This window comes from Bidens hawaiensis, unplaced genomic scaffold (assembly GCF_021521415.1).
Source record: "Bidens hawaiensis isolate Kalapana, Puna unplaced genomic scaffold, B.hawaiensis_p1.1 tig00042804_1, whole genome shotgun sequence".
Lineage (NCBI taxonomy): Eukaryota > Viridiplantae > Streptophyta > Magnoliopsida > Asterales > Asteraceae > Bidens > Bidens hawaiensis.
The window spans coordinates 52,612-60,716 of NW_027505799.1; positions in this window are offsets into that span (position 1 = coordinate 52,612).

An 8,105-nucleotide genomic window follows, 5' to 3' on the forward strand; every position below is an offset into this window, starting at 1 on the left:
AACTCCTCTCCCGCTCTTGGTGCTGTGAGCGTTGGGAGTTCGATCAAGCGTGACCGAATCTCCTGAAAAGCTGCTTCCGCTTCTGGTGTCCAGCGAAAGTGCGTTTTCTTTAAACAGTTTCTCAACGTTGACACGAAGGGAAACGACCTATCCGCGTGGTTTGCCAAAAAGCGATTAAGTGCCACTAGTCGTCCATTCAGTGTCTGAGCCTGTTTAATGGTAGTAGGTGATTCCATTTTGATAATGGCTTCGACCTTTTCAGGGTTCGCTCTGAAGCCATCTTTAGTAACGATGACCCCCAAGAACTTCCCTTCTTCCATTCCAAAGGCACACTTGCTCGGGTTGAGCTTCATGTTTATCTTCCTGAGCGTGTTGAAAGTTTCTTCGATGTCTTTCAACATCGCTTCTGGGTCAGGGCTTTTGATGACCAAGTCATCCATGTAGACTTCCAAGTTCCTCCCAATTTGGGCATGAAACTGGTTGTCCATCAGGCGTTGGTATGTGGACCCCGGCATTCTTAAGTCCGAATGGCATCATTTGATAACAAAATGTGCCATCGGGCGTCCGAAAAGCGGTTTTGTCCTGATCATCAACGGCCATGTGGATTTGATGGTACCCCTTATACGCGTCCAGGAAGCATTTAAGGCGGAACGGTGCCAACGAATCCACCTTAAGATTAATTTCAGGTAACGGATAACAATCTTTGGGGCATGCTTTGTTCAAGTCCTTGAAATCTATGCACATGCGCCATTGTTTGTTATTCTTCGGTACCATAACGGGATTTGCAACCCAAGTTTGATATCTACTAACGCGTACGATGCCTGCGTCAAGGAGTTCCTTGACTTGGGTTCTACACGCGTTAGTTTGTTCTGGCCCCATTACTCTGCGCTTTTGTACGACTGGCGTAACAGCCGGATCGCACTTCAGCTTATGCTCTGCCTTACTTCGGGGTACACCAGTCATGTCAGCTGGTGTCCACGCGAAGATGTCAGCGTTTTTCTGTAGTAAGCGTTTGAGTAAGGTGCGTGTGGGATCAACAACTGTTGGGCCAATGGTAACGGCCTGGTCAGGGTATTTGCCATTGAAGGCCCATCTTTCCGGTTCAGTGATGGTTGGTTTAGCCATCTTTGGTTTGGGTTTAGATGAGACAGATGCGATGCATACCTGGGGAATGCCGGTGATCATCGCTACACCCTCAGCTGTTGGCCATCCCATCATGCCGTGGACTGAAGATACCACGGCGTTGAATCTTGCCATCCCGTCTCTTCCGAAGAGAATGTCGTATGTGTGGTGTGGCTTCCTCATTACGACAAAATCCACGTCTTCTGTGCGTGAGTGATTCCCGTCCGTAAGAGTGACGGGGAAAGATAGGATGCCCAGGGGGTGTTTGTGCTGCCATCGAACCCTTCCATGGAGGCGCAAATCGTTTCCAGGCGCTCTTTGTCTTCGTCATCTAACTTGTCGAAGAACTGCCTGTACATCACCGTTGACGATGCGCCGTTGTCAGCAAGAGTGCGAGAAGTGATGTAGTGCCCCAGCTGGCTTTTGATGACGATAGGGCCTTCTTTGCTGGGTCCTCCTGGCACTCGCGGGAAGCGCACCTCGGCTTCCTTCCACGCGCATGGTTCTGTCGTTCGCCTTTTTCTTCCTCCGATCTTCCCATGAACCATGTTGATGCTGATGTCAACGGGCTTTCGTCCGTTGCCTCGGTACCGGTTGTCGTTCCTTCCTCCCTTCTTGATTGATGCCACCAGGTGTGCCAATCTTCCATCCTTGACGAATGCTTCAACAATATCCTTCAAGGATGTACACTCTTCCGTACTATGACCTTTTGTCCCGTGGAAGTCACAGGATTTACTCTGATCCGCATTAGGTCGCTGCCGGATCATTGGAGCTTTTGGCCATGGTAGCTTTTCAGTGACAAATATCTCCGTGACGCTTTTGGTGAGTGGCGTCCACCGGTGTTTTTGGCTTGAAGGGTGTGTGTGATTTCTTCCGCCAACAAGAGGTGAGAGCTGGATGAGGTGTCAAAGTTTACCCTTGACTGCCAGATACCTAGCTTCCTCTTTTTGTTCTGCCGGGCGATCCGAACATTGTTTTCTCTAGTCCTCTGCGTGTAGAGGTGTGTACTCTGGGGAAGATCCCTTCCCAGCTGCTTCTCCGTCTCGGCAAAGCGCTTGGCCGCCGTCATGATGGCATCCCATGTTGATGGCATGCCATCCTTACCCGTCAATGTGCATATAAGCTCTGGGTATTCGGCGCCCTGGATGAAAGCGGGCGAACAAGATCTTCACTTATGTTGCCGAGACTTAGCTTTTTGGAGTTGAAGCGAGTGATGAAGTCTAGTAAAGATTCATCCTCCTCTCTAACGCAGTTGAGGATCGTCCACTGTTCTTCAGTATATTTCCTCTGCTGGCTGAAGTGCTGGCTGAACTTGTTCTGAAAGTCCGCCCAATCATAAATGTGGTGGACCGGTAAACGGTCGAACCATGCCCTGGCCGCTCCAACCAGAGTCATCTGGAACATATAACACCACGTGGGTTCCGTCCAGTTACTGACGGTTGCCCCCGCAATGAATCTGTTCAAATGGTCGTCTGGGTCGGATAGACCATCATAAGTGCCAATGTTGGACATTTGTTTGGCACTTCTCGGGGCGATTGCTTCCGCAATGTCCCTTGCGAACTTTGACTTTCCTGCATTTGTAGCAGTTGGTCAAAAGGTTTTGGAGAAGTCACGCGGGTTTCTCTCCGCATTCGTTGGTTTAAAGGCTTCCGCAAAATTCCTTTTTGGTTGGAAGTCCGTTTCCTTACGCTTCCCTTTCGCCTTATGGCGAGGGTTTGCGTCGGTATCGGATTCTTCCCTCTCATCGTCTGAGTACTCGCACTCACTGTTCATATTGAGATGTTGGCTAGTACTGCCGAATTCGTCAGCCTGTTGAAATGAACGCAAGCGTTCGCTTGGAACTCTTTCTGACGTGCCTCGGCCCACGCCTTAACTTGATCTAGTGTTTGGCGAGGGACCCTCGTTCGTTTTTCCAACTGGGCATCAGTGAACCCCAGTGGAATATTTACTGCACTTGCCCCGGCTTGGGTAACCGGGGTAGTGTTCGTAAGATTTGTATAACCGCCGGTGTTCCCCCCAGTTGCTGGGGTTGTGGTTACCGGGGTTTCTTGGTCGATTACTAGCCTTTGGACCGGAGTAACGTTAACCATTTCTTCAGAAATTTTGAAAAAACTAAGAATTAGTTCTAGCTTTTATGCACGGATGGCGCCAATGAAGAAACACTAAGTGAACCCTGGGCAGATTATAGATAATCTGTGGGTTAAGTAATGTTTCCCACGAGGATGAGGTTCAGCAGAGAAGATTGTTCTTCAGATGACCTGCAAAACAGACACCGTAAGCTCGTCACTGAGAAGGGGGGGGGGGTTCCTCCTTGTGACCACCCTCCGGCGTGAGAATCAGACTAGATTGCTCTGAATATAAGTGTATATTAAGAGATTGCTAGATAAGATGAGATATCAGATGATGTCCTTACCATTCCAAGGTGTTGGAGTATTTATAGCCGAATGTAGGTTTCCTAGAAGGTACAGCCGGCTGAATAGTATTCCTGTTCCACCAACAGTGGACTACGCACAGGCCATGCTGGTTGGTGAATAGGCTACGGCCAACAGTAAAGGTCGGCTGTACACTGTTCCTTTACTGCCGGCTATGCACTGTTCCACCAACTGTAGGCTGCGCACGTCCCATCGTAAGGGTTGGTGAGTAGGCAGCGGCTAATAGTGACAAACAGTACTAGAGGGTGCTCCTCCTCGTATTGTTGTTGGTGAGCTGTCACCCTGTGATTGGTTCATGGGCTGTTCTGGTCAAATTGTCTGTTCCGCCCATACCTTAGTAGGTATAGTACGAAAGATCTTCCAGAAGCATACGGACTGGCTCATTTAGGCGGGAGTATTCCTGCCTTGCTCATTCCTTCATGTGACTACTGAAGTAGGTAATGCCTTGTGCGTGTAGCCTTGCTGTTAGTGCGGGTAGCCTTCCCTGATGGCTTGTATCCGCAGCTGCGAGAACAGGCGGGGTACTTCACCATTGGGAGGCTTTCCCTGCGGGTACAGCTGGCGTACTGCGCGTAAGGTTCTCTGAGCATGGTAGGTCCTGCTGGAGCAGTTGGTCGTTGCGCAGACGTCCCTGTTCAAGGTGAGTCTTGCGGGTCCAACTGGGCTCTGCTGGGACCTACCTCTTCAAACTCACATTTAACCTTTAATTGTTTCATCACCCCATCTTAATCATTAAGACAAACACTACTAGCCCATGCTTGTGCATTTCTTTGGTAATAAATTTGAAATTAAACTAGAGCAGCCCCTCTACGCAGTGGCAAAGTTGGTATTTCATCTTTGCACATTATCACCGACACTCTTCTATTCACAACCATATTATTTATTTTATATGATCACAAATAAAAACTAAAATTCACGAAGACTTTTTAGAAAATGGAAATAGCAACAAACCTGACCGCCGGCGACGTTTGTGTTCCGCCGGAGAGAATCGGAGTTCTCGATGGAGGCAATAAAGCCTCCTTGTTGCCGGAGAATTGCGCTATTGAGCCAGTGGTCTTTTCCGGTGGGTGATACGCCGTGCTGCTGTTCTGGTTGGAAGAGAGAACTGTTGTCGGTGTCATCGGAGAAATGCGGTTGCCGTTGGTTAGGATGATATGCCATTAGCTAGTGTATGAGGATAAAGTATTAATGTGCACAAACTATCTATATATATATATATATATATATATATATATATATATATATCAGTGGCGGATCTAGACATCAATTTCAGGGGTAACGTTCAAAAAACATTTTTTTATCGTATTTCACACAATGCAAATCAGGGCCGTGTCTGGGAATCATGAAAATTTTTTAGGCCAAAGGAGAAAAAAAACTGGCCCTTAAATTAGTGAGTAATAGGGTTTAAACATTAAAATACACATTTTTTTCAATATATATATAATTAAAAAAAAATTCAACCCTATCGGGTGTCGGGCCGGGATCGGTCGACCACCCTACCCTGTCTCATAGCCGCCCTTGATGTATAGAAACACGATAATAAATACATTTAAACACATAGGGTGCAAATTTCTCCTATTAGGTTTTTGAAAAGCTTGAAATCGAGACCTTACATCCTCTTCTTTTACTTTATCAAACGTTTCTCTTTCAACCGTATAAATTAAAGCATTGTTCAAATACTCATCACCCATTCGGTTGCACAAATCCGTCTTGACAAGTTTCATTTTAGAAAAACATCTTTCAACGGTTGCAACCAACCGTAAAACCAACGCTAGCTTTAATATTCGATAAACTAAAGAAAAAGTGGTGTGCTTTCCCGTTTCGACCATTACACGAGCAAGGTCACACATTACACCCATTTTTGCAAATTTATAATCTTCCTTTAAAGTGTGATAAAAGGTCGTAAGATCATCGCTCGAAATACACCATCTTTCTTCATTACTAAAATCATTCGGACGCATCTCATAAAATGACATTATCTTAGATATATCAAACTTAGAAAATGAATTGAAAGGATTTAAACCATACATATTTTTCTAACAAACTATTTTCATGTTCTTAAATTTGCATATCCAAAACCATATTAAAAACTTCAACCTCAAAATGGTGTCGAGTGCGGTGTCTGGTGCAACGCTGTTTAATGTCTGTCTAATTTCCAATTTCCAAACAACGAGTATTATTTTTGAAAATGGTTAATGAGTTTTAAATGGTTCGGGCTTTAAACTTTGGTTGGGCTTTTCTTTGATTGAACTTTTAATTAGTTGAGCTTTAAACATAGGGGTAACGTCATAATTTTTCAGAGGTAACGAAATACGAAAACCTGCCCAAAAAAATAATTTTTTACACTATCGACTAAAAGTTGAGGGGTAGCGGAGGCTACCCCTGCTAAAGGGCTAGGTCCACCCCTGATATATATATATATATATATATATATATATATATATATATATGTATACATACATAAAGTCAATCTTCTCTCAAGTCTCAACTCATTAGCCGTGATCAGTATGATATTTGATGTTATCTGATTTACTAGGAATGAATATTATGTAACATATATAGCATGACGTATCAAAACGTTTATATAAAGAGATCAAACGTTTCGGCCCCGTTAACACGGACTATTAATGGATGTTGGAGTTGTGGAGGATCATTCTTGAGTCTGGGCTTGGCTCGTTTTGATGAAGACAAGAAGATTGATTATTGACTTGATGGAGGTTAAAGACAACGGAAAGTTGAGCTAGTTTAATTAGTTTTCTTATTCTCTAAATTATAAACCCTAGATGTATGTTTATATATTGTTATTCTCGTACTATTATTTCTTTATAAAAGTGAGACAGAGCAATAATAAATAATGGTTGCAACATGTGGATGTAGATTACTCGTCGTAATCGAACCACGTAAATTATTATGTGTTCGTTTTGTGTGTATGTGCATGAAAACCAAGATTCTAGCAATGGATTGTAATAAATTTATTAACGTGTGTAAAGCAAATTGACGGACTATAAATGAGTTGTAATGTAGTATAACATGGTATAAGCGCGTTGACGGTTGAGTAAAAATTGCATGCACTTTTAACGTTTTTAACCATAAATGTAAACAGGTTCACAGATTAACCCGATTACTTTTAGTTAACACTAAAACAAGTTATTTAACTTTTTAGTGTATGATATTTCTTCCTAAAAATACATATAATATTGATCGAATTCTTTGCATTTGAATCATATTTAATAACTTACTTGGCATCCTAGGTGAGTCGGACTTAGGAGCATCTAATTTAGTGTGGACGGTTGGCATCCCTTCTTAAAATAGAAGGATCTATAAGGTCTAGGCCTAACGACTCTCAACCTACTCCTTATTTTAACATTTATATTTTTTATCTTCTCTAATACTGTCTTTCTTGTCAAAACACCCTTTCCTTATATTTATTATTTCTTTATTTATATGTCCTTAAATGTAACTACACTTTGTTCATCATCAATAATTGCCTTTAAGATGCTTCTTACCATTCATGAGTCGAACATATGGTACTAATTAAAGTGAAACTTGTCCTCGTTTTCAACTAATTGAGGTAATTCCATGAACATGTTCCAAAGTTGTGGCAAGTACACATACTAAATACTTTTTAATATTCGTGCATCTTCTTTAGAAAAGATTCATTGATATCTTACAAAAGAATCACACTTGTTAAAGTTTGATTTATGGTTTTGATGTAACATAACCTAGATGACCACTTAGCCGTCATTCAAGGCTTCAAGGATGTTAGGTTAAGTTGATGAATTGATGGATATAATTAAGCTTACTAAACACAATATTCAAGGTTTCGAAAAGGCGTTTTAAACTTGTGTGATTCGTTTGAAGTGTGTTAACGCTTAAGGTGAGTACATGGCACGAAGTGTACTCTTATTGACACCACACTAACTGGGTTTTGGGACACTCCCCTGATGAGTCCAAGACATGATGAGACTAGTAAATCTCGATCAAGCATTGAATAAAAGGTTGGTACTTAACAGTATTTTTAAATCTTGTAAGATACGTTTGGCGTGCTTTATCATCTGGTATTTTTAAAATGTATTCTTGGGCACGTGCTAAGAAGTGGTGGATTCCTTATATAATTATTTTTGTTGATTGATATTAATAGTCTCTTAATTAACCGAAGAACAATCGACAAGTTAAACAAGAATCAAATTAGTATATAAAATAAAAATATGAGTTTTCTTAACAAAACCCATTAAGTATTTATATTTATGATATCTTGTGAAAATCATAAGTGACTTGCATTTATGACATTAATTATACTATTTTCTTTTATCTTTGTTCTTTACCCACAAATATAGGCTTTTGTTCCTAGGACCACATTAGCACTTATGATAGCTCACATCCTTGGACCACAATACCACTTATAACTTTCTACATTTTCCACCATAAGAAAACAAATTATTGGGGCTACCAAACAAAGAGTGAACAAGGCTCATGGCTAACTACTAATCCCAATTAGGGAGTGAATCATGGTACAAAAGACCCCACAAGGGGTGGGTGGGTGGGTGGGTG